The sequence below is a fragment of the Ranitomeya imitator genome, chromosome 6 (genome assembly GCF_032444005.1).
Source record: "Ranitomeya imitator isolate aRanImi1 chromosome 6, aRanImi1.pri, whole genome shotgun sequence".
Lineage (NCBI taxonomy): Eukaryota > Metazoa > Chordata > Amphibia > Anura > Dendrobatidae > Ranitomeya > Ranitomeya imitator.
The window spans coordinates 180592770-180617138 of record NC_091287.1 but is presented as its reverse complement, the minus strand read 5'-3'; the positions used below and the strand labels follow the sequence as shown (position 1 = coordinate 180617138).

The 24369-nt window shown below is 44.9% G+C and overlaps 1 protein-coding gene across 4 annotated transcripts in view; it reads left to right on the top strand.

Annotated features, from left to right (window-relative positions):
* TERT (telomerase reverse transcriptase) overlaps positions 1–24369 on the top strand; it is a 196190-nt gene that overhangs the window by 9952 nt on the left and 161869 nt on the right. The gene's annotated exons all lie outside the window — the stretch shown is intronic.

Genomic DNA, 24369 nt, shown 5'->3' with positions numbered 1-24369 from the left:
TGCGAGCGACCAATCAGAAACGTGCCGTACTGTGACACACTCCGCCCGCCATTTTGGTGTGATTTTTGAATTTTTACCTCACAGCAAGTTTCTACTGCGTGGAGGCGGGCCCAGTGACGTTGCTCTTCAAGCTCCTGCCGAATTTTGTCAAAAAAATGATAATACCATTTACCAAAACTATATATATTTAGTTGTGAAGTGGTTCAGTGACATTTTCACACCAATTTTGAACTTTTGTTTGGTGTTTTCTCCATATACTGCCTATTATTTTTGTTCTTTCTTACTATTATTTATTAATTGTATTATTCTTACATTTGAATAAATAAAGTATATATGGATTCTAGACTCCCGATTCTTTAGAATCGGGCTGCCATCTAGTAAAATATAATCAGTAATATGATATGAAGAATAAGTATGAGACAATAAAAATGAAAAAAAAAATTTTTATAGATGAATTGAGTGAAAATGTTAATATAACTAAAAGTGAAAAGAATATGTATATAAGTGATAAAAATATATATATATGTGTGTCAGTGAAATGAATATGTGCAAGGAAAAATATAAAAAAGAAATACAATAACAAAGTAAAAATAAATCAAACTAATAAGTGTAAATAATTTAAATATAAGTGTTTAAATGTGAAATCATAATTGAATAATAAGAATATATATATATATATATATATATATATATATATATATATATATATATATATATATATATATATATATATATATATATATATTTTATTGTTTGTAATGATAGTGAATTGGATATTATATAAGTGAATCCATATACTGTGACCCCCAAGGCTAATTGATAAAGCCTATACACAACCAGTGCAGAGGAAAGGGGAGGATATGCAAAAGTAAAAACTATGACTGATCATATGACAACATACCAGAGTCAAATAAGGATGCCAATACCACAATAATACAGCGCACGAAGCGGTTGCGAAACGTGCGTTGGAGTGGTGTGTGCGGGGGCTGCGGCACGCATATCTGGTTGGTAACGGCTGCTTGCATATTATTTTGTGCTTGTCTTTGTTATTCTTTATAGGTGTGTCCACACACCTGTTCATTGTATTATTGTGGTATTGGCATCCTTATTTGACTCTGGTATGTTGTCATATGATCAGTCATAGTTTTTACTTTTGCATATCCTCCCCTTTCCTCTGCACTGGTTGCGTATAGGCTTTATCAATTAGCCTTGGGGTCACAGTATATGGATTCACTTATATAATATCCAATTCACTATCATTACAAACAATAAAATATATATATATATATATATATATATATATATATATATATATATATATATATATATATATATATATATATATATATATTTTCTTATTATTCAATTATGATTTCCCATTTAAACACTTATATTATTTAAATTATTTACACTTATTAGTTTGATTTATTTTTACTTTGTTATTGTATTTCGTTTTTATATTTTTCCTTGCACATATTCATTTCACTGACACACATATATATATATATATATATATATATATATTTTTATCACTTATATACATATTCTTTTCACTTTTAGTTATATTAACATTTTCACTCAATTCATCTATTAAAAATTTTTTTTTCATTTTTATTGTCTCATACTTATTCTTCATATCATATTACTGATTATATTTTATTCTAACAATGATCAGGTGTGTGGATTAATTTAGATATTGCTTTTATTATCATATGAAATAGTATTTATTTATTATAATTTTATTGTATTTTTTTGTGTGAGTATGTACTCATTTATTTAGTTGTTGTGTCAGCCATATTATTACTTTCTTGCATCAATTATCAAGACTTCTTGTATGATTTTGTATATTTAATTGATGTTGTATTTTTATTAATTTTTTGCCAATCAGTCCTTGCGTGCCCTGGCCCCCTCACATACTTGTTTGTATGTATTAGTACTTTTTAAATCATATTTTATTTTAGCTACTGTCTTGTACAAAAATAATAAAAAGTGTTATTTGTGGTGCTCATGTCACTTTTTAACAAATAAAAATATTTGATTAAAATCTATTATTGGTTTGTTAGTAAATATTTTTCTAGGTTATATATTTTCTGAGTAATATTTACTAAATTGGTTACATTTTGAATATATATATTTTGGTATTTCTTTTCTATATAGGATTTTTTTTTTTTCTACACTTCAATTGTGCCTGATTTTGGTTCATTTAAAAAAAATAAATAGTGGCATGTGGAGCCCAAATCATGAAGATTCGGTCACTGTCAAAATATTTCTGCGCCCAACTGTATATGTGAATGTAGCTTTCTTTAAAGACAATTCCAGCAGTATGTTTACATGGTCGGTCTGTTCCTTCATTACTGCGAAATCAACATTTAAAGTGATATGCAAATGAGGCTGAAAGACTAAAGGTACCGTCACACTGGACGATATCGCTAGCGATCCGTGACGTTGCAGCGTCCTGGCTAGCGATATCGTCCAGTGTGACACGCAGCAGCGATCAGGCCCCTGCTGTGATGTCGCCGGTCGGGGCAGAAAGGCCACAACTTTGTTTCGTCGCTGGCTCTCCCGCTGACATCGCTGAATCGGCGTGTGTGACGCCGATTCAGCGATGTCTTCGCTGGTAACCAGGGTAAACATCGTGTTACTAAGCGCAGGGCAGCGCTTAGTAACCCGATGTTTACCCTGGTTACCAGCGTAAAAGTAAAAAAACAACCACTAACCTACCGCTGTCTGTCCCCGGCGCTCTGCTTCTCTGCACTCCTGCACTGGCTGTGAGCGTCGGTCAGCCGAAAAGCAGAGCGGTGACGTCACCGCTCTGCTTTCCGGCCGCTGTGCTCACAGCCAGTACAGGAGGAGTGCAGAGAAGCAGAGCGCCGGGGACAGACAGCGGTAGGTAAGTATGTAGTGGTTGTTTTTTTACTTTTACGCTGGTAACCAGGGTAAACATCGGGTTACTAAGCGCGGCCCTGTGCTTAGTAACCCGATGTTTACCCTGGTTACCGGCATAGTTGGTCGCTGGAGAGCGGTCTGTGTGACAGCTCTCCAGCGACCAAACAGCGACGCTGCAGCGATCCGGATAGCTGTCGGTATCGCTGCAGCGTCGCTTAGTGTGACGGTACCTTAAAGGTACCTTCACACTAAACGACGCTGCAGCGATACCGACAACGATCCGGATCACTGCAGCGTCGCTGTTTGGTCGCTGGAGAGCTGTCACACAGACCGCTCTCCAGCGACCAACGATGCCGGTAACCAGGGTAAACATCGGGTTACTAAGCACAGGGCCGCGCTTAGTAACCCGATGTTTACCCTGGTTACCATCCTAAAAGTAAAAAAAAACAAACGCTTCATACTTACCTTCAGCTGTCTGTCCCCGGCGCTCTGCTTCTCTGCACTCCTCCTGTACTGGCTGTGAGCACAGCGGCCGGAAAGCAGAGCGGTGACGTCACCGCTCTGCTTTCCGGCCGCTGTGCTCACAGTGAGTGCAGGAAAGCACAGCGCCGGAGGACAGACAGCGGAAGGTAAGTATTAAGCGTTTGTTTTTTTTACTTTTAGGATGGTAACCAGGGTAAACATCGGGTTACTAAGCGCGGCCCTGCGCTTAGTAACCCGATGTTTACCCTGGTTACCAGCAAAGACATCGCTGAATCGGCGTCACACACGCCGATTCAGCGATGTCAGCGGGAGAGCCAGCGACCAAATAAAGTTCTGGCCTTCTAGCCCTGACCAACGACATCACAGCAGGATTCTGATCGCTGCTGCATGTCAAACTGAACGATATCGCTAGCCAGGACGCTGCAACGTCACAGATCGCTAGCGATATCGTTTAGTGTGAAGGTACCTTATATTGTAGATTTGAATCCTTAATCACTCAGGCTTTATTTTCCACACAGTGCTGTAGTCTCCTGCTTGACTGACAGCTTCTATGCTGTGTGAGTTCAGGCAAAGGAGCTTGGAGTGACGGAGGATTCAGATGTACAGTCTAATTTGCGTATTACGGTAATTCAAATGCCAGTTTAGAAGTGTAAAATCCCGTTGACAGATTCCCTATAACCCTTTCAGCCCCTAAAGCTTAAAAGGGTAATCTCAATCAGCACACCACACTATAGACTCTTTATTTCCTGGTTTCTGGGGGAGGGATTTGGTCAGCCCTCTTAAGTGACAGTTCTGGTCAAGAGCTACTGTGACACATCAACAGTGTATCATTGTTCTGAAGTCTACATTGTTATCTTTATACTTCCATATAGTTATAACAGGTTCTTTGACAAACAGGGTATGTTCCCACGGTCAGTAAACGCTGCGGGTTGGACGCTCCGTACATCCGCAGCGGCCAGATGTTACAGCATAGTGGATGGGATTTCAAGATATCCCATGTCGACTATGTGTGCAGGGACACCTTCGGCATCCCTGCATCAATGGACATGCGGTGCGTCTTTCCAGACCGCAGCATGTCTATTTATCTTGCGGAGACGCAAGATAAATATTACCAGTCCAGTGTATTGGGCGCGGTGATTCCGCATGGTTCAAAGAACATATGCGGAATCACCTGCGTTCAAAAGCCGGCAGTGCTTTGGACGGAGCGGACATGCGCTGCATCCAACGCGCTGTCTTAAGCCGGGGTCATACTTGCGTGTGCAATGCGAGAAACTCGCGCATCAATACCTGGCACTCAGGACTGGAGTGTGCTGCTGCATGTATTTCTATGCAGCTGAACGCTCCGGTCCCGAGTGTCGGCGGCAGTGCCAGGTATTGCTGTGAGAGGCTCGCATTGCACACGCAAGTGTGACCCTGGCCTTATACTGACCGTGGGAACGTAGCCTAAAGCGGGAAGTGAGAGCTGTATTTAGAACTTCTATGGAAACTGCCAGCTGTGAGGGCCAGGAATTGTGATTTTTGCAGGACTGAAAATGGGTCAGGAGCTGACGAGGAGCAGAAATTAGGTGAGCGTTAACTGCTGTGTAGAAATCAATGGTATGAAAAAAGCCGACTGGTATGTTAGGAGTTAAAGAGAGATTAAATGTAGCTATTGCTCATACTTTGCCAGTCTTTAATGGCTAACTCTATGGAAACCAGTTGTACACTATGTAAGGCTGGTTTCACATTTGCGATTGTGTCCGCAGCGTTTGTGCCGCAATTATCCGCATGTCGTGTATTCCTATCTTTAAAATTAGGGACGCAGGTGTCTGCGAGCGGTTGCGTTTTGCCGCGTTAGACAACGCATGCATCGTTTCGTCGTCTGTGGTTTGGCTTGGTAAACGCTACATGTAGTAATTTTAGAGGCGTCAATATGCCGCCTAGAAACGTATGCGGTTGAATACTGGAAGCCACGAGAAATATGTGTGGGCCTGGGACCCCTGCAGCACGGCGCCGGTGCTCGTTGAGGAAACAGCACTACCGCCATTACGAGTGTCTCGCCCCTCTACAGCGCTCATCCCCTGTACCTCCAGTCTCTTTAAGGCGCTTTCTTTTCCCGGACTCCGTCTGACGTTGGTACCTTTGTGGGCCCACACATATTTCTCGTGGCTTCCAGTATTCAAAAAACTGTTTCTGATGAAGGTCTTATGATTAGACCGAAAACGTTTACATTTTGAACTGGATGCACCAAATAAACGAATTGTTTACTTCTTATCTTGCAAAAAGATCTCCTGAGTGCCAAGTATTTTATTGCTTACATCACAGAAAAACATGTCTAGACACTGATTAGCCACCCCCCACATACAAACTGATAAAAGGAGGGAGTGGGTATTTGCAGATCACTACTCAGCAGACAGAGAAGCAGAGCAGACGCAGGCAAGAAGCTTGGAGCAAAAAAGACACTGAACAATGTGAGAATATCCAAGTCAATGTCTTTATTTTCTGTCTCTATATGTCTTAATTTCTGGAATTTTTTTCTTTCTGTATGCATCAGAATGTCATCTTCTAAGGAGGAGCAACGTCCTGGGCCTGCACAAGCCGAACATGTCAGTGAAGTGAGTACTCACCTCCTCAGATTGGTAAGTATTCACTGTCACATCTACACATATGACAATTTTTTTTTTCCTTTTTTAGATCACTTCTTCCACTGCGGCTGAGCAGGAGCAGCGGGGTCACGGTCGGGTGGCAAGGCGGCAGCCTGTATATATACCTGGCTGACTGTTTATTGTATCCTCACTTTACTATTCTTGAATGTTCATTTCTTTACTTTGCTCTTTCTTTACCTTTTTCTTCTTGACTCCTGTTTTTCTTGACTTTCAATATTCATGCCAGTTTTCTGTCTCTGTTTTCTTTCTTTTCCTTATTGTTAATGTCTCCTACATTAATGTCTTTATTTATTTTTTAGGTTCCAGAACGGGATGAGGACCTCATTGAAAATGACCTCCTCATCTCCCTGGTCCATGAGCGAGTCCCGTTGTGGGACACCCGGATTCCGCAGCACTCGGACAACGTGACGATCCGGCGGCTATGGAATGAGGTGGCCAAAGCGATGTGGGATGGCTGGGACAACGCCCCGACTCGGGTCCGAAATGCATTTTGTAAGTATTGCAATGCGGTGTGCTGCAGCAGTGACCTTGGCCGGGATCACACAACTGTGTGTGATGAGAGAAGCTCCTGAGAGTTTCTGTCATCACACACAGTTTTGTGATCACGGTCAAAAGTGCATTGTGTAACCATTATTTATATTTTTCAACAGTGCTCAAAGTCAAAACACGTTGGCGTTCAGTGAAGAATCGCTCCAACAAGGACCTTCGTCAAGAGAGCCGGGTTCCTAGTGGTTCTGGAGCAAGGATCCGCAAATACAAGTATCACTGCATCTTTGCATTTTTTAGACCGGTCCTTGCCCAGAGAACGTAAGTATTGTTTGTGGTGTAATGGTTTGTGTTGGATTGCCTAATCTGTATTTTTCTATTCCACAGGAGCTGGCGCTTTACTATTGTAAATGTTTGGTAGTAATGTGTTTTTTTTCTTCTTTTTTCACAGCACATGGAGCAGCACTCTTGACCCTGGTTCTGGAGCGGTCCTTCATCAAACAGCCATGGACCCGTCCCAGCCTTCTAGCAGCGCTGCAACGAGTGGGCCTGCCACACAGACTGGAGACCAGGAAGCTGGTCCATCAGGTGTTCCCCTGTCCCAGTCCTCTGCTTCTTTTTTGGGGGGGGACTCTTCATGGCAGCGGCAGAGGGCCACAGACAGGTCACTCATGCCCGAGTTTTTGTACTTGAGCTCGGTCTTTCGTGATGGACTCAAGACGGTGGGTGACCGACTGGATAGTGCCATAAACAATGTGAATACACGTATCCAGGAGGTCACCAAAAGCCTTGACCAAGTGAAAACCGACCTCCAGAGGCCAGCACATCATTTTTTCAATCAAATTAAACAGGGCACTTCGGAACACCTTACTCCTGATCTTCAGCTTAGTGTCATGCAGGCCTGCAATGCTGCTTACGTGCAGGCTATGCAGCAGAGTCGGCATTTTCAGCAGACAGTGGCAGCATATCCACCTGTGCCAACACGGTCACACTTGACCTCAATGCCGAGCTCTGCTGCATACCACTGCATGGCCACCTCCATTCCAAGCACTGCCGGACACCACTCCAGCACCACCACCATGCCGAGTGCTGTAGGACAGCCCGCCGCCGCCACCATGACAACTGCTGCACCTGCTTGGACCTCCTCCACCATGCAGCAGCAGGACCCTGGCATGGCCTTCCGCACCACAACCATGCAACAGCAGCAGGACCGTGGCATGGCCTTCCACACCACAACCATGCAACAGCAGCAGGACCCTGGCACGGCCTTCCGCACCACAACCATGCAACAGCAGCAGGACCGTGGCATGGCCTTCCGCACCACAACCATGCAACAGCAGCAGGACCGTGGCATGGCCTTCCACACCACAACCATGCAACAGCAGCAGGACCCTGGCACGGCCTTCCGACCAGAAACCATGCAACAGCAGCAGGACCGTGGCATGGCCTTCCACACCACAACCATGCAACAGCAGCAGGACCCTGGCATGGCCTTCTGCACCACAACCATGCAACAGCAGCAGGACCCTGGCATGGCCTTCCCCACCACCATGCAGCAGCAGGACCCTGGCATGGCCTTCCCCACCACCATGCAGCAGCAGGACCCTGGCATGGCCTTCCAACCGCAACCATGCAGCAGCAGCGGCACACGGACCCTGACAGGTCGGCCACTATGACCAGGCCGCAAGAAATGAGCCCACTGAGGCTCCCCTGACCGCAACGCCGATCCCAAAAAGGGAAAAAGAAACAGCGGACTATCTCAATTCTTCCCCCCTCACCTCCCAATGTGTCTGTAATATCAGGTTTGTCTCACCCTTCCAGTGTGTCTCAGCCCTCTCATGCGTCAAGCCCCATCCCCGAACTCCCAGATTCCACTACGTTGATTTCCCCTTCTCCTGCCATCCATGCGTCATCCTCCGTTTGCCAGGCCTCACAGCTACACCCCCCCCAGTTCCGTCACTCTACCCCAAGCAGGCGCAGTTAATTTTCTCCTTCGCCTCATTGGGGGACACAGACCGTGGGGTGTATGCTGCTGCCAATAGGAGGCTGACACTAAGTGATACAAAAAAAGTTAGCTCCTCCCCTGCAGTTTACACCCTCCTGCTGGCTCTCAGCTCCTCCCCTGCAGTATACACCCTCCTGCTGGCTCTCGGCTCCTCCCCTGCAGTTTACACCCTCCTGCTGGCTCTCAGCTAACCAGTTCTTGTTTAGTGTCTGTAGGAGGCACATGGGTCTGTTTCAGACCCCAACGTTTTTATTTTATTGTTTACTTTTCTGTAAATTTTTATTTTTTAATTAACGGAGTGAAGGGGGCGACGGTTCCTTTCAAGGTTCCGATCTCCCCCGAACCATCAACAGGCGAGCACGGCGAGTATACCTCCCCGTACCCTCTCCTGCGATGTGGGAAGCCATGCCTGAGCTCACTTCAGGGGCGACGGTTCCTTTCATGGTCCCAATCTCCCCACACCAGCAGCAGGCGACCACATGGAGTGTCGCCTCCATGTATCTTCTCCTGGAGCCAGGCCTAATGCCGGACAACTGGCCCTGTCCACCCGGACTGAACTCCGTGGCTGTACAGAGGCCCCTCTCTATGGCGTCCGAGCAGCCCCCACTGTCCCACCACTGTGAAAGCGGATGGCCACCTCCCTAACAAACGGATGATGGATTGAGGCTTATCCCTGCACCGTCCACGCTGCACAGAACAGCGCTGAAACCCACATCCGCGGCGGTTCCATGCCGGGACGCGCATCAATGGTGAGTGGATCCATCTTCAGTGGGATATCCACATGCTGACAGGCAGCCTCAGCCACTTTCCTGTGGCCCACCTCTCTGAGGTAACGCTCTGGATGGCTGCAAAAATTTAGTCCCTGGCTTCGGCCAATTTGTAGGCCGCATCCTGGAAGTCTTGCCTGGAACGACCCACTGGTGACGTCCGCCGGCTACAGAAATTTAGGCCCCGGCTTAGGCCTATTCAACATCGTGTCTGTGGCTCCGCCCCCCAAATTGGCACTTCTCGCTCTCTGCGAGATTTTATCAACTCTGCAGCTCCCGGTGGCCATCTTGGTCTACCCGGCCAGCTCACACTGGGGTGACAGTATTTTTGCATTAAAGGGGCACATCGACTCTACAAAAGGTGCATGACTCAGTATTCCCTGGTCTTAAAGGCATATGGCCAGTATTCGCAGTCTTAAAGGCGCATGACCAGTATTCTCTGGTCTTAAAGGCGCATGACCAGTATTCCCCGGTATTAAAGGCGCATGGCCAGTATTCTCTGGTCTTAAAGGCGCATGACCAGTATTCCCTGGTCTTAAAGGCGCTTGACCAGTCCGAAGAGCCCTCCGCCGCCGACCCCAGCTTTATCCTCTAGTTCCCCTCAGTGGACTTCTTCACTGACAAATCCATGGTTCTCTGACCAAGAGATTGAATCCCTCTGTGTACCCTCTGTGTTTGGAGTGCTCGCAGGACCAATATACATGGTCCCTATCCTACATGGGAGCCGTCGGCTAGCAGGGGCCGCAAGTATTCTAGAAACGTGCAGGCGTCTAGAAACATACAGGCATCTAGAAAACGGAAGTTTTTCGTTTCCTGCTCCCTCACCAATGATTTGATGAAAACAAGGCTCTGAATATGGATTGGATATTGCCTGAGCTTGCCAGAGCTTCAGAGACTAAACTCCCTCGAGAGCATTTGCCATTCAATTCGGATAAGCGTTTGACTGGACCTGTTTTTTAAGGGCGACGGGTCCTTTAAAGGGCACCGATCTCCCCACACCATCAACAGACGAGCACACGGAGTGTCGTCTCCATGTTTCCTCTTCTGCATCCAGGCCTAATGCCAGACAACCTGTCCTGTCCACCTGGAGACCTGAACTCTGTGGACATATTGAGGCACCCTTTTTGGCGTACGAGCTCCCCCCTCTGCATCACCACTATTTAGTGGATGATGCAAGAAGGCGGAAAATTCCTCTCCACTTCCCTGTTTAAGAGGTTGATGGATCGAGGGTTCCTAATTTTTATCTCTGCACCGTGAAAAGAGGAGATGGCAAGAGACTATGACCTGCTGGATGCAGCCGCACATTCTGCCATGGGGCAGATTAACCGGGTAGAATCTCCTGTGGTATACCTACCAGTATCCCTACCTGATGGGTCATCAATTAAAAATACCACGGACTGTCAGATAGCAAATCTGGTTTGTTCCGTCTTGCGGCTTCGGGTCCAGCGCTTTATCCTCCCTAGCGGCCGCATGGATTGCTAGAGCAATGGTCTCCTGTCTGGGAGACCTTAAGTACCTTGATTCACGCCAGCAACATCTGGCCAATCAAATCCTTTGAGCGGGAGACTGACAAAGGGTTGTATAAGGATTGTCCAGCACAGTCTAGAACTAAGGGATCTTGGTTCCAAACAGGGGAACGAAAAGTAAGATCGACCCTGGACCTCAAACTTCTAACAACCTTTGACATGGTCCTCCTTCTTTGGATGGAGTTCCTCAGCTCAGCCATTACTTCAACAGAAAAAGGTGCAGTTTCCGGCATCCATCGACATTCGGGTTGCTTGCCCTCTGCAAAAATTCCTTCGCCTTTCCATTCGTCAACAGTATTTTCAAGTCACAACCTTGTCCTTCGGCGTTGCTTCCGCACCCAGAGTGTTCGCTCGGGTCATGGCGGATGTCATGTTTCTCTTGCACTCTAGAGGCGTGCTCGTCCTGCCCTGTTTGGTCTGTCTAGCCGCCCTTCCAGGACTACGCTGAGTCGTCTAGATCTCTTGCGATACCTTCTCTCCTAGGCTGGCAGCTACACTTAGACAAGTTCTCCTCATTTCCAGCCCAGCAGATATCCTTTTTGAGGATGATCCTGCACACTTCTAGAAGGATGGTAATTCTTCCTCGAGACAAGGTCATGGCCCTTCAACAGGGAGCTCGCGCAAGGAGAGTTCTGAGGACTTGATTGCTCAACCCCTCATTTCATTCGATTTGCTAAGAGAGTTCTGAGGAAAAATGGTGACGACAATGGAAGCGGTTTCCTTCGCTCCGCTCGTTTTCAGCTAGTCAAACAGACTTTCAGACAATAGTCTCTGAGCTCCGTCTTCATCCAGGGCCTTTCTCCCGGTTCAATGGTTATTAGTAACTACCAATGCCAGTCTTCTTCTCCCCATCATTGTTCTGGAGATCCGAACGGTAGTCTTACAGCAGGTCCACTGCCTTCTGGCAGGTCTCCCTATCCGAATTCAATTGGATAATGCCACGGCGGTGCCTTACATCAGTCATCTAGCAGTTACCCACGGTCAGGCGCCATGACCGAGGTACCTCACTTTCTCTGATGGGCCGAAGTCTATTATTCGGTGATCTCGGCAGTATATATCCCAGAAGTAGAACTCTGAACGGCAAACAAATTCAGCCGTCAGGGTTCCGCCTCAAGTCAGTGGGAACTTCACCCCGAAGTCTTCCATCAGATCTGTCCTTACTGGAGCTCTCCAGTTGTAGGTGGGATGACATCCAGACTAAAGGCCAATGTACTCGAGTTCGTGGTTCGGCCTCGAGATCCAAGAGCCATCGCTCTCCATGCTCTGGTTCTGCCGTGGTACCAGTTTCCATAACTCCCCTTCCAGTGCTTCCGAAAGCCTTTCGGAAGCAGAAAGGGGCCCCAGTGATCCTCAGAGATCCGCACTGAACACCTCCGTTTTTTGTTTGCGGAGCTAGTATCTTCTCGCCTTATCGCAGCACAACTGCAAGTAGAGACTTTCTCACAGGGAGTTTTCACACGTAGTTCTTCCCTATCGCATACCGTTAGATCATTGGGACCTTATTATTCGTAGGAGCCTTACAGTAGGCTCCTTTTTCATTCGGGCAGACTTTACTATCAGGGAAAGTCGTCCAGTTCTCCTCTGAGATATTCTCACTCTGACGAGTCTTCGGAGCTAGCTTCTCTGCTATTTCAGACTTTTTTCCCTTATTACCTTCGAGGCAAGGTTGTCCTCAGGCCATCTCCATCCGTTGTTACCAAGGTGGTACTGTATTACCACTGTTATGAGGGCATAGTTCTTCCCTCATCTCTTTTGGCTCCAGTCCACAAAATGGAATAAGATCCCCCATATTCTGGACGAAGTGAGTGCTCTGAGTAGGTACATCTTGAGGACGGCGTCCTTCTGAAGGTTGGATGTTTTATTTGGGCTTCCTGACGGTAGAGGAAGGCTTCCTGACATTTTCAGGAAGGGTTTAGCCGTTTCATCGACCATGATAACATGGTGAATTCTTTTCACCATCCAGGAGTCCTTCCGTGCTAGATGTCAGCCTATCTCCCTGTCTATCAAGGGTTCTAGGCACCAGGCGTCAGCAAGGCACACCTGCAAGCTTGCGGATTCGTCCAGTCCGCATGCATTCTTGAAGCACTATAATTCCCACACTTCCACAGATGTGAGTCTGGGCAGGCGGACTCTGCAGGCCGCGATGGCGCACTTGTAAGTAGCGGTTACACAGGGCCTGATCTATTGTTGTCCCCACCTAGGGACTGCTTTGGGACGTCCCACGGTCTGTGTCCCCCAATGAGGCGAAGGAGAAATAGGGATTTTTGTGTACTCACCCTAAAATCCTTTTCTCCGAGCCATTCATTGGGGGACACAGCTCCCACCCTGTTATTAGCTTATGCTTGTTTTTTAGAATATGACATGCTATACGCTCATATATTGTTATTGATCTCCTACTGCTTTTGCACCGAACTGGTTAGCTGAGAGCCAGCAGGAGGGTGTATACTGCAGGGGAGGAGCTAACTTTTTTTGTATCACTTAGTGTCAGCCTCCTATTGGCAGCAGCATACACCCCACGGTCTGTGTCCCCCAATGAATGGCTCGGAGAAAAGGATTTTACGGTGAGTACACAAAAATCCCTATTTTTTGGAGGGTTTATAAATAAATAATATTTTTTGCCCCCAATAATGTTTGCTTATTTGTGTATTTCGCCGCTGGCAACACACACTGTGCACCTAATAAAACACTGCGCCACACACTATTTTTTTTTGCCAAATCATAGCTCCAGTAGTTATTAAGTACAAGACTGCAGCTTTTTGTGTTTGGTATAGAGCTGTGAGGTGGCAAAAAATAAATATAACTTGTATTTTCTCCATAATCTCTTCAGTCTGATTAATGTGTCACAGACTGAAGAGAAAATGGCAGTAATACAAGGTAGAACTATACTCAACAGGTCATATGTCATAAATAGTGAATTCATGATGCACAAAACTCTGCGTCATGAACTCACTATATATGACACCTGACCTGGTGAGTAGAGAACTGCCTTGTATAACATCCATTTTTTCTTAAGTGTACGTAATCTATTTCACACAAACCGAAGAGACGATGTAGGTCATACAAGGCATATCTATACTCACCTGGACAGGTGTCTGAAATAGTGAATTCATGAGGCTGTTATTTGTGCATCATGAATTCATTATTTATGACACCTGATTTGATGAGTGTAGATCTGCTTTGTATTATACCTCCATCGTATCTTTAGTCTGCATCCAATAGATACTGCAGAACAGAATCAGGACGCAATGACGTCAACTACCTTTCCACTAACAGCATAAGTGGTTTTTAGAGGAAATATATAGGAGACTCGGTCAAGATCTCAAAACACGAATTTTATTAACAAAAAAATTTATTAACATTTAAAACATAACTGGTACAGGCCCAAACCCAACAGGAAATTTTACACAATATTGTCTTGCCATGCCACACGTCCAATATCTGAATCAAAATAGGCAGCAAATTGGTCCCGCAAGTGGCCAACTTGAACAGTACATCGCAGTGGGGGATGCTGGTAATCTGGCAATGGGTTTGCAACTGGTTCATCCAGTTCAATGTTGGGTCGCTCCTTAGCCATTATGTAATTGTGGAGAACCACACAGGCTTTGACCACTTCATCGACTGTCTCCATTTTTAGATTAATGGCTGTTTCAAGAATGCGCCATTTTGAGACTAGAATCCAAAAGGTACACTCTACTGTTCTTCCGGCCCTGGTCAGTCTGTAGTTATAAATCCTTTTAGTGTGGTTCAAGTCCCGACTAGAATATGGCTTCAGTAGGTTTTCACACATCTGAAAGACCTCATCCTCAACCATAACAAATGGCATCGGTGGGCCTCGAGTATTGGGGAGAGGTCGTGGCAGAGGAAAATTAAAATTTCTTCAATACACACTTCGGCCCATATCCGAGTTCTTGAAAGTCTGGGAATCGTTGCCACGGCCAAAAGCTCCAATGTCCACGGCGATGAAGAGACAGTCCGCATCTGCTATTGCCATGAGCACAACTGAAAAATATTTTTTGTAGTTGAAGTACTCCGATCCAGTTCTGGCGGGTTTGATAATGCGTATGTGCTTTCCATCCACCGCTCCCAAACAGTTGCGGAAATCACACACACTCCAGAATTTTTCTGCAATTTCCATCCACATGTCCTCCGTGGGTAGGGGTATAAACTCACCCCGGAGAACATTCCACAAAGCCCGGCAGGTGTCCGCAACTATTCCAGACAGGGTGGAAATTCCAAGCCGGTACTGAAAGTGGAGGGATGATAAGCTCTCTCCGGTTGCCAGAAATCTGAAATAAAAAAATAAAATTACTATCAATTCCATTTATGGTGGTGTTTAGCTAAAGACCTAAAGGAAAATACAAATACATGGCAGACCAGTAATAATTATGACTGGCATTTGTTTAGAATTATTACGTACCTTAATGTAACCAGGAGACGTTCCTCTGCTGGAATCGCTCTACGGAGCTGCGTGTCCTGTCTCCGGATGGCTCCTTGGACACAACCAAGCAATTCCCGGAAAGAGTCTTGAGACATCCTGGTATATTCCGGGAATTTGTCCGGGCTGGCATTAAGCTCGCCATATAGCGTGTGATATGCTCCATGTCTCTCCCGGAGTTCAATAATGGGGTGTCTCCAAAAACGCCGACGTAGTGTCCTTCTCTGTCGTTCTCTATTTCTTTGTTGCTTTCAAGCAAATGCACAGGCAAGAAACAGCTTGATCCTTAAATCCAGGTTGAAATAAAAGCTCTCCATGCAAAGATCCATCATGACACAGGATACAGTAGCAAACTGAAGATTTCAGCAGTTTTCACCATGTGTACAGAAAACGCAAACGCATGGAAAAGCATGAAAACGCAGCGTTTTTTAAACGCATGCGTTAATGTATGCGTCTAAAAAACCGATGCATATGTACGTGTTTCAATGCAGTTTTTCCTGCATTTGCGGTTGCGGATTAAACGCTGCGGATTCTAATGCAAATGTGAAACTAGCCTTAGATAAAATCTCTTATACCATAGCAGGAGCATGACAAAGGCCAATCTCCAGCTGACTCCTAGACTCATGAGTTTCTCTTTAACTTATCCTATGAGTGTATATAGGGAGAGACCTGTCAGTCAAGGGAATTGGGACAGGGGAAAGCCACAGGGAACTGCAGCTTATTCGGCAAGCACTATAGCTCCAATTCGCTCAACTCTAAGGGTAAGTTCACACTGGGCGTTTTTGCTGCATTTTTTTTATGCTAATTTTCAGCTGCTTTTTACTGTACCAGCAAAGCCTATAAGATTTCAGAAATCTCATGCACACACATTGGTTTTTTTGTGTGATCAGTATTTTGTGCTTTGCTGCATTTTTTGGACATAGAGCATGTCACTTCTTTCAGCGTTTTTCCAGCATTTTTTCAGCGTTTTCCACCCATTGACTTGAATGGATGGTGAAAAAACTCTGCAAATACACAGGTTGACTTTTCTAGCAGCGTATTTGCTGCAGGAAAGTCAAGGACAGCCAGATGTGACGTCACACTCTGCTCTGCTACATCTACAGTGCCTTGCGAAAGTATTCGGCTCCCTGGAACTTTTCAACCTTTTCCCACATATCATCTTGCTTCAAACATAAAGATACCAAATGTAAATTTTTGGTGAAGAATCAACAAGTGGAACACAATTGTGAAGTTGAACAAAATTTATTGGTTATTTTAAATTTTTTGGGGAAATTCAAAAACTGAAAAGTGGGGAGTGCAATATTATTCGGCTCTTTTAACTTAATACTTTTGCTGTGATTACAGATGCAAGTCGCTTGGGGTATTTCTCTATCAGTTTTGTACATTGAGTGACTGAAATTTTTGCCCATTTTTCCTTGGCAAACAGCTCGAGCTCCTTGAGGTTTGATGGAGATCGTTTGTGAACAGCAGTTTTCAGCTCTTTCCACAGATTCTTGATTGGATTGCGGTATTGATTTTGACTTGGCCATTCTAACACCTGGATACGTTTATTTGTAGATTTTGCTTTATGTTTGGGATCATTGTCTTGTTGGAAGACAAATCTCCGTCCTAGTCTCAGGTCTTTTGCAGACTCCAACAGGTTTTCTTCAAGAATGGTCCTGTATTTGGCTCCATCCATCTTCCCATCAATTTTAACCATCTTCCCTGTCCCTGCTGAAGAAAAGCAGGCCCAAAGCATGATGCTGCCACCACCATGTTTGACAGTGGGGATGGTGTGTTCAGGGTGATGAGCTGTGTTGCCTTTACGCCAAACATATAGTTTGGCATTGTTGCCAAAAAGTTGAATTTTGGTATCATCTGACCAGAGCACCTTCTTCCACATGTTTGGTGTGTCTCCCAGGTGGCTTGTTGCAAACTTTAAATGACACTTTTTATGGATATCTTTGGGAAATGGCTTTCTTCTTGCCACTCTACCATAAAGGCCAGATTTGTGCAGTGTACGACTGATTGTTGTCCTGTGGACAGACTGTCCCACCTCAGCTGTAGACCTCTGCAGTTCATCCAGAGTGATCATGGGCCTCTTGGCTGCATCTCTGATCAGTCTTCTCCTTGTTTGAGATGAAAGTTTAGAGGGATGGCCGGGTCTTGGTAGATTTGCAGTGGTATGATACTCCTTCCATTTCAATATGATTGCTTGCACAGTGCTCCTTGGGATGTTTAAATTTTTGGAAATCATTTTGTATCCAAATCCAGCTTTAAACTTCTCCACAACAGTATCACGGACCTGCCTGTTGTGTTCCTTGGTCTTCATGATGCTCTCTGTGCTTCAAACAGCCCTGAAACTCACACAGCAGATGCATTTATATGGAGACTTGGTTACACACAGGTGGATTATATTTATCATCATTAGGCATTTAGGACAACATTGGATCATTCAGAGATCCACAGTGAACTTCTGGAGTGAGTTTGCTGCACTGAAAGTAAAGGGGCCGAATAATATTGCACTCCCCACTTTTCAGTTTTTGAATTTCCCCAAAAAATTTAAAATAACCAATAAATTTTGTTCAACTTCACAATTGTGTTCCACTTTTTGTTGATTCTTCACCAAAAATGTACATTTGGTATCTTTATGTTTGAAGCATGATATGTGGGAAAAGGTTGAAAAGTTCCAGGGAGCCGAATACTTTCGCAAAGCACTGTAGTGTAGATAGCAGGCTGCATGATGCGTCCATGCAGCTTGTCCTCTAGCAGAGCAGACCTGAACCCTGTTCACTTGAATGGGGGGGTCCCACAATACAGTGTTTGACATGCTGTCATGTGCATGACCTAGCGGCAAATACCGCTTGTGATCGGCGGGGAAATCATCCCCGCCGGTCAGAGCTGCGCTTCCCACGCTGTCAGAAGACAGCAAGCGCATTCAGCTGTTATCGGAGGTATAAACTTCACCTCTGATCACTGGTTTCAGCTGATGGGACTACTGCTCCCATCATCTGACACCTACAGCCACTAATTACAGTGACAGCAGGAGCGGCGGATGGAAGTTTCATCTGCCGCTCCTGCGCTATAAATAAATAATTAAAAAAACGGTGTGGGTTCTCCCCTATTTTTGATAACCAGTCAGACAAAACTCACAGCTGGGGGCTGCAATCCCCAGCTGTCAGCATCAGCAAGGCTAGTTATCAAGAATAGAGAGGTCCTCATGCTTTTTTTTTGTTATTTAAATAATTTTTAAAAAAAAAGCTTGGGGTCCCCCCATTTTTGACAACCAGCCTTGCTAAATCTCACAGCTGGGGGCTGTTATTCTCAGGCTGGTAATGTACCATTGATATAGGCCTTCCCACCCCCCGAGCCTAAAAATAGTCTGCAACTGCCCAGAAAAGGCGCATCTATTAGATGCGCCAATTCTGGCGCTTTGCCTGGCTCTTCCCACTTGCTCTGTAGAGGTGGCAAGCAGGATAATGAGTGGTTAATGTCACCTTATTGAAAGGTGATATTAAGCAGGCTTAGAATTGGAGAGGTGTCAATAAGACACCTATCCATTACTAATCCTATAGCAGTTAAAGGGTTAAATACACTGTGTTCCAAATTATTATGCAAATTGGATTTAAGTGTCATAGAGATTTAATTGTTTTGTTTTTCAAATAAACTCATGGATGTTATTGTGTCTCAGGGCTCAATGGATCACTGAAATCAATCTTAAACACGTGATAATTAGTTTTCCAGGTGATTCTAATTAAAGCAAAACTACTTAAAAATTATGTTCCACATTATTAAGCAGGCCACAGGTTTCAAGTAATATGGGAACTAAAAAGGATCTCTCTGCTGCTGAAAAGCATTAAATAGTGCAATGCCTTGGACAAGGTATGAAAACATTAGATATTCCACGAAAACTTAAGAGAGGTCATCATACTGTGAAGAGATTTGTGACTGAAACAGAGCACAGACAGAGTTCATGCAGATAAAGGCATAATGAGGAAGGTTTCTGCCAGACAAATTCATGGGATTAAGAGAGCAGCTGCCAAAATACCATTACAGCGCAGCAAACAGTTTTTTGAAGCTGCTGGTGCCTCTGGAGTCCATCGAACCTCAAGGTGTAGGATCCTTCAAAGGCTTGCTGTTGTGCATAAACCTAATATTCAGCCACCCTTAAACATTGTTCACATGCAGATATGGTTAATGTGGGCCCAGACATGCATGAACACTAATTTCCAAATAGTCTGTTTACTGATGAGTGTCAAGCAACCCTGGATGGTCCAGATGGATGGAGTAGTGGATGGTTGGTGGATGGCCACCATGTCCCAACAAGGCTGCGACGTCAGCAAGGAGGTGGAGGAGTCACATTTTGGGCCAGAATCACGGGGAAACAGCTGGTAGGACGCTTTAAGGTTCCTGAAGGTGTGAAAATGACCTCTGCAAAGTATTTAGAGTTTCTGATTGACAACTTTCTTCCATGGTCTAAAAAGCAGAAATGTGCCTTCAGGAGCAAAATCATATTCATGCATGACAATGCACCATCTCATGCTGCAAAGAATACCTCTGAGTCATTGGCTGCTATGGGCATAAAAGGAGATAAACTCATGGTGTGGCCACCATCTTCACCTGACCTCAACCGTACAGAGAACCTTTGGAGTATCATCAAGCAAAAGATCTATGAGAGTGGGAGGCGATTCACATCAAAACAGCAGCTCTGGGAGGCTTTTCTGACTTCATGCAAAGAAATACAAGCAAAAACTCTCCAAAAACCCAAAAGTTCGATGGATGCAAGAATTGTGAAGGTGATATCAAAGAAGGGCTCCTATGCTAACATGTAACTTGGCCTGTTAGGAGGTTTTGGAGTTAAATAGTTTTTTTGTTCAGTGAATGTGACCTCCTAATGCTGCAAATTCCTCAAATGAGCATTTTCAGTTCTTTAAAACATCAAATGTATAGAAATTCTACTGTGCCTAATAATTTGGAACAGTGCATTTTGAGTTTTTATTTATTTTGGAGATTATACTGTTATCATTGGGAGGTTTCTTCAGTAAAATTCGATGTATAATCTAACGGGTGATTACTTTTATTAGACTGACTGTCATTTGCACCGATCATTTAGGAAAATCCGAGAAAAATATAATTTGCATATTAATTTGGAACACAGTGTAAACACACACATGCAGAAAAAAGTCTTTTAATGAAATAAAACACCACACAGTTTTACCATTTTATTATTCTGCCATTCCAATCGAAGCCATCGATCTTCTGAAATAAAAATAAAATAATAATCCAACAGTATACTCCCAGGTCCGTTGTAGTCCAATATAACGAGTGTCCCATGCAGTATCTGGGGGAGATGAAGCTTACAACCAGGAGCGCTGCTAATGCGACTGCTCCTGGCTGTAAGCAACTGGGGAATGAATGAGCTGGAGCGGGCGCAGGCTCAGTAACGAGCGGTGACGTCACCGAGCCTGCGCTCCCTCACTGACCGGAGGTATCCTTTGCACCGTGGGAAAATGCCAGTGAGCAGGTTACAGCAGGTAATGTATCTATTCTATCAATCTATCTATTCTATCGATCTATCCATTCATTCTATCTACAGGAAGTTGTTTTTTTTGTCTGTGTGCACTCAACTTTATTGGCATGCACAAAGAGAAAAAGAACGCACCTAAACCTGCTTTTGTGGTGCAGCTTCTTTCCTGCCAATATTATCAGGTTTTGCTTCCGGAAAAAAATGCCCCGTGTGAACTTACCCTAATAATGGCCCCAAACATACAGCCATTGTCATTAAGAATTATCTTCAGCATAAAGAAGAACATGAAGTCCTTGAAGTGATGATATAGTCCCCGCAAAGCCCTGATCTCAACATCCTACTGTCTCTGTTGGATTATGTGAAGTAAAGGCCCCTTCACATTAAGCGACGCTGCAGCGATACCGACAACGATCCGGATCGCTGCAGCGTCGCTGTTTGGTCGCTGGAGAGCTGTCACACAGACCGCTCTCCAGCGACCAACGATGCCGGTAACCAGGGTAAACATCGGGTAACTAAGCGCAGGGCCGCGCTTAGTAACCCGATGTTTACCCTGGTTACCATCCTAAAAGTAAAAAAAACAAACAGTACATACCTACCGCTGTCTGTCCTCCAGCGCTGTGCTCTGCACTCCTCCTGCACTGGCTGTGTGAGCACAGCGGCCGGAAAGCAGAGCGGTGACGTCACCGCTCTGCTTTCCGGCTGACCGACGCTCACAGCCAGTGCAGGAGGAGAGCAGAGCACAGCGCTGGAGGACAGACAGCGTTAGGTAAGTATGTACTGTTTGTTTTTTTTACTTTTAGGATGGTAACCAGGGTAAACATCGGGTTACTAAGTGCGGCCCTGCGCTTAGTAACCCGATGTTTACCCTGGTTACCAGCGAAGACATCGCTGAATCGGTGTCACACACGCCGATTCGGCGATGTCAGCGGGAGAGCCAGCGACCAAAGAAAGGTCTGGCCCTCTAGCCCCGACCAACGACATCACAGCAGGATTCTGATCGCTGCTGTGTGTCAAACTAAACGATATCGCTAGCGAGGACGCTGCAACGTCACGGATTGCTAGCGATATCGTTTAGTGTGAAGATACCTTAAGAAAAGAATTGTTAACAACCTCCCTGCCAAGGTCCTGCAAAAACTGCCAGTGTACCTAGAAGAACTGATGTTTGTATTCCATAGCAAATAAATCGAGATGTTTTTGATAATGTTTGTTCCATTTTTTCATAATTGGCAAATCATTAACATGTCTATCCATCCCGTGATTTCCATAATTGCATGACTTTCTTCTTGATGTTGCAATTTCAATTTTGAGGTGTTTCTCTCATTTAACTTTTTTGATACCGTCCTATTATTTACCAAAAACTGTCAGAAAACATGATAGTTTTGAATCCATTTTTTTCAAGTTTTGTCATGTGAAAAGAAGCTGACTATTTGTAAGGTGGTGTTCTTTGAAGTAATGATGACTAAATTCACTGAAAAGTAAAGATTAGCTTTTATTTTATTAACTTGACCAATAAGCATGAAATCCCAGGAAAAAAATCTATTCTAACCATAAGGCTATATTCACACATTGCGTTTTTGATGATTTTTTTTTAATTAAAATTTTCAGCTGCGTTTCACAGTACCAGCAAAGTCTGAGATTTCAGAAATCTCATGCACACACCTTGTTTTTTTTTTCCTGACTGCCTTGTCAAAGAGCTGCATTTTTGTAAAATGCATGTCTCTTTTTTTTTTTTTTGCAGTTTTTTTCACCCACAAAGCAATGGTGTCACGGGGTGACCACAACAGACCGGAGCCAGAAGACAGCAGCGTTTCTGCCGCTGATAAGCACTTCTCCGGTTTATTAAACGTGTTTATTTCTTCCAGCAGTACAGGGGTAAATCGGCCATGCTGGAAATCCCTGTGTTCAGCTGTGCTCTGTTAGCCACTCCTTTTCCCTATAAAATCTCGGCTCTATTACCAAGTCCTTGTCAGGGTTAGCTCTTGCTACATGACAAAAGAAGGAAGAGAAGTTGGTATGAGAAAGCGTGCTGGAAGAGTTATAAGCTACTGTTGTTTGTACGCTTGGTTATTCCATATCCTTTCCTGTTTTTTTTTTTCTTCTTCCTGCACACCTGGGTGGATTCCTCTGTTATATGTGAGTGAATATTTTGTGTGTGTGGAGTTTTCCATTGTCTTTGTTGCCCTGTTTGTGGTGTGGGTGTACTGCGGTGCACAGTGGCGCCCCCTCTTCCCTGGATGAGGGAAGGAGACAAACAAAGGGCTAACTTAGGAGATAAGGCAAGGGCGGTGGCCCCGGCGTCTTCACCATCTGAAGTATCCTAGGGAACAGGCGAGCTAGGGTGCCCCCTAGTGTTAAAGCCAGGAAAGGAGTCCCTGGTCACAGGTGACTCAACAGCAGTGTCTTTACAAATGGGTAGGGCCAAAAAAAAAGCTGCAAAAAAACGCAGGTATCAAGTTTTGGTGCCAAGGGTTGAATCAGATTTTTTTTATGCACTAAACTTTATCAGTATGCACAAGAGACAAGTGAACCCTGACAAAAATGCTGTGATAAAACAGCAAAAAAAGCAGAAAATGATCAGTAAAACCTGTTTTTTTTACATTGCTTCATTACTGCCAAGGGGGCAGGTTTTGCTTGCTGGAAAAAATGCATCAAAGACACAACTTGTGAACATATCCTAAAGGGTGTTTCCCAACTATACATATATAGCATCAACAGAATAGAGGAGAGAGAGAATGCACTGATCACTATTGCACATGGCCCTCTCTATTAAAGGGAACCTGTCACCCCCAAAATCGAAGGTGAACTAAGCCCACCGGCATCAGGGGCTTATCTACAGCATTCTGTAATGCTGTAGATAAGTCCCCGATGTATCCTGAAAGATGAGAAAAAGAGGTTAGATTATACTCACCTGGGGGGTGGTCCGATCCGATGGGCGTTGCGGTCCGGTCCGGGGCCTCCCATTTTAATAGGATGACGTTCTCTTCTTGTCTTCACGCTGCAGCTCCTGCGCAGGCGTACTTTGCCCTGTTGAGGGCAGAGCAAAGTACTGCAGTGCGCAGGCACCGGACCTCTCTGACCTTTCCCGGAGCCTGCGCACTGCAGTACTTTGCTCTGCCCTCAACAGGGCAGACAAAGTATGCCAGAGCCGCAGCGTGAAGACAAGAAGAGGATGTCATTGTAAGAAGATGGCAGGCCCTGGCCTGCGATGCCCATCGGACCGGACCGCAGCAGGAACGCTCCTGGGTGAGTATAATCTAACCTCTTTTTCTCATCCTTAGGATACATCGGGGGCTTATCTACAGCATTTCAGAATGCTGTAGATAAGCCCCTGATGCCGGGGAGCTTAGCTCATCTTCGATTTTGGGGGTGACAGGTTCCCTTTAAAGACTATGGAAGTTACAAAAAGCAAATTCCCATATAACATTACAGGCAACCAGTCAGCTCAAAAATATGCTATCTGTGGACAGCATATAATCCAAGGACCCCAGCACTACAAGGCTACAATGTTATACTGAGCCATTTTGCTGTGAATAAGTCCTTGATATCACGTATGGTAAATAAATGTCATCTGTAATCACATAAACTAGATGACTTAGTATCCTGACCGATGTGCTTTGTTATACTGACACA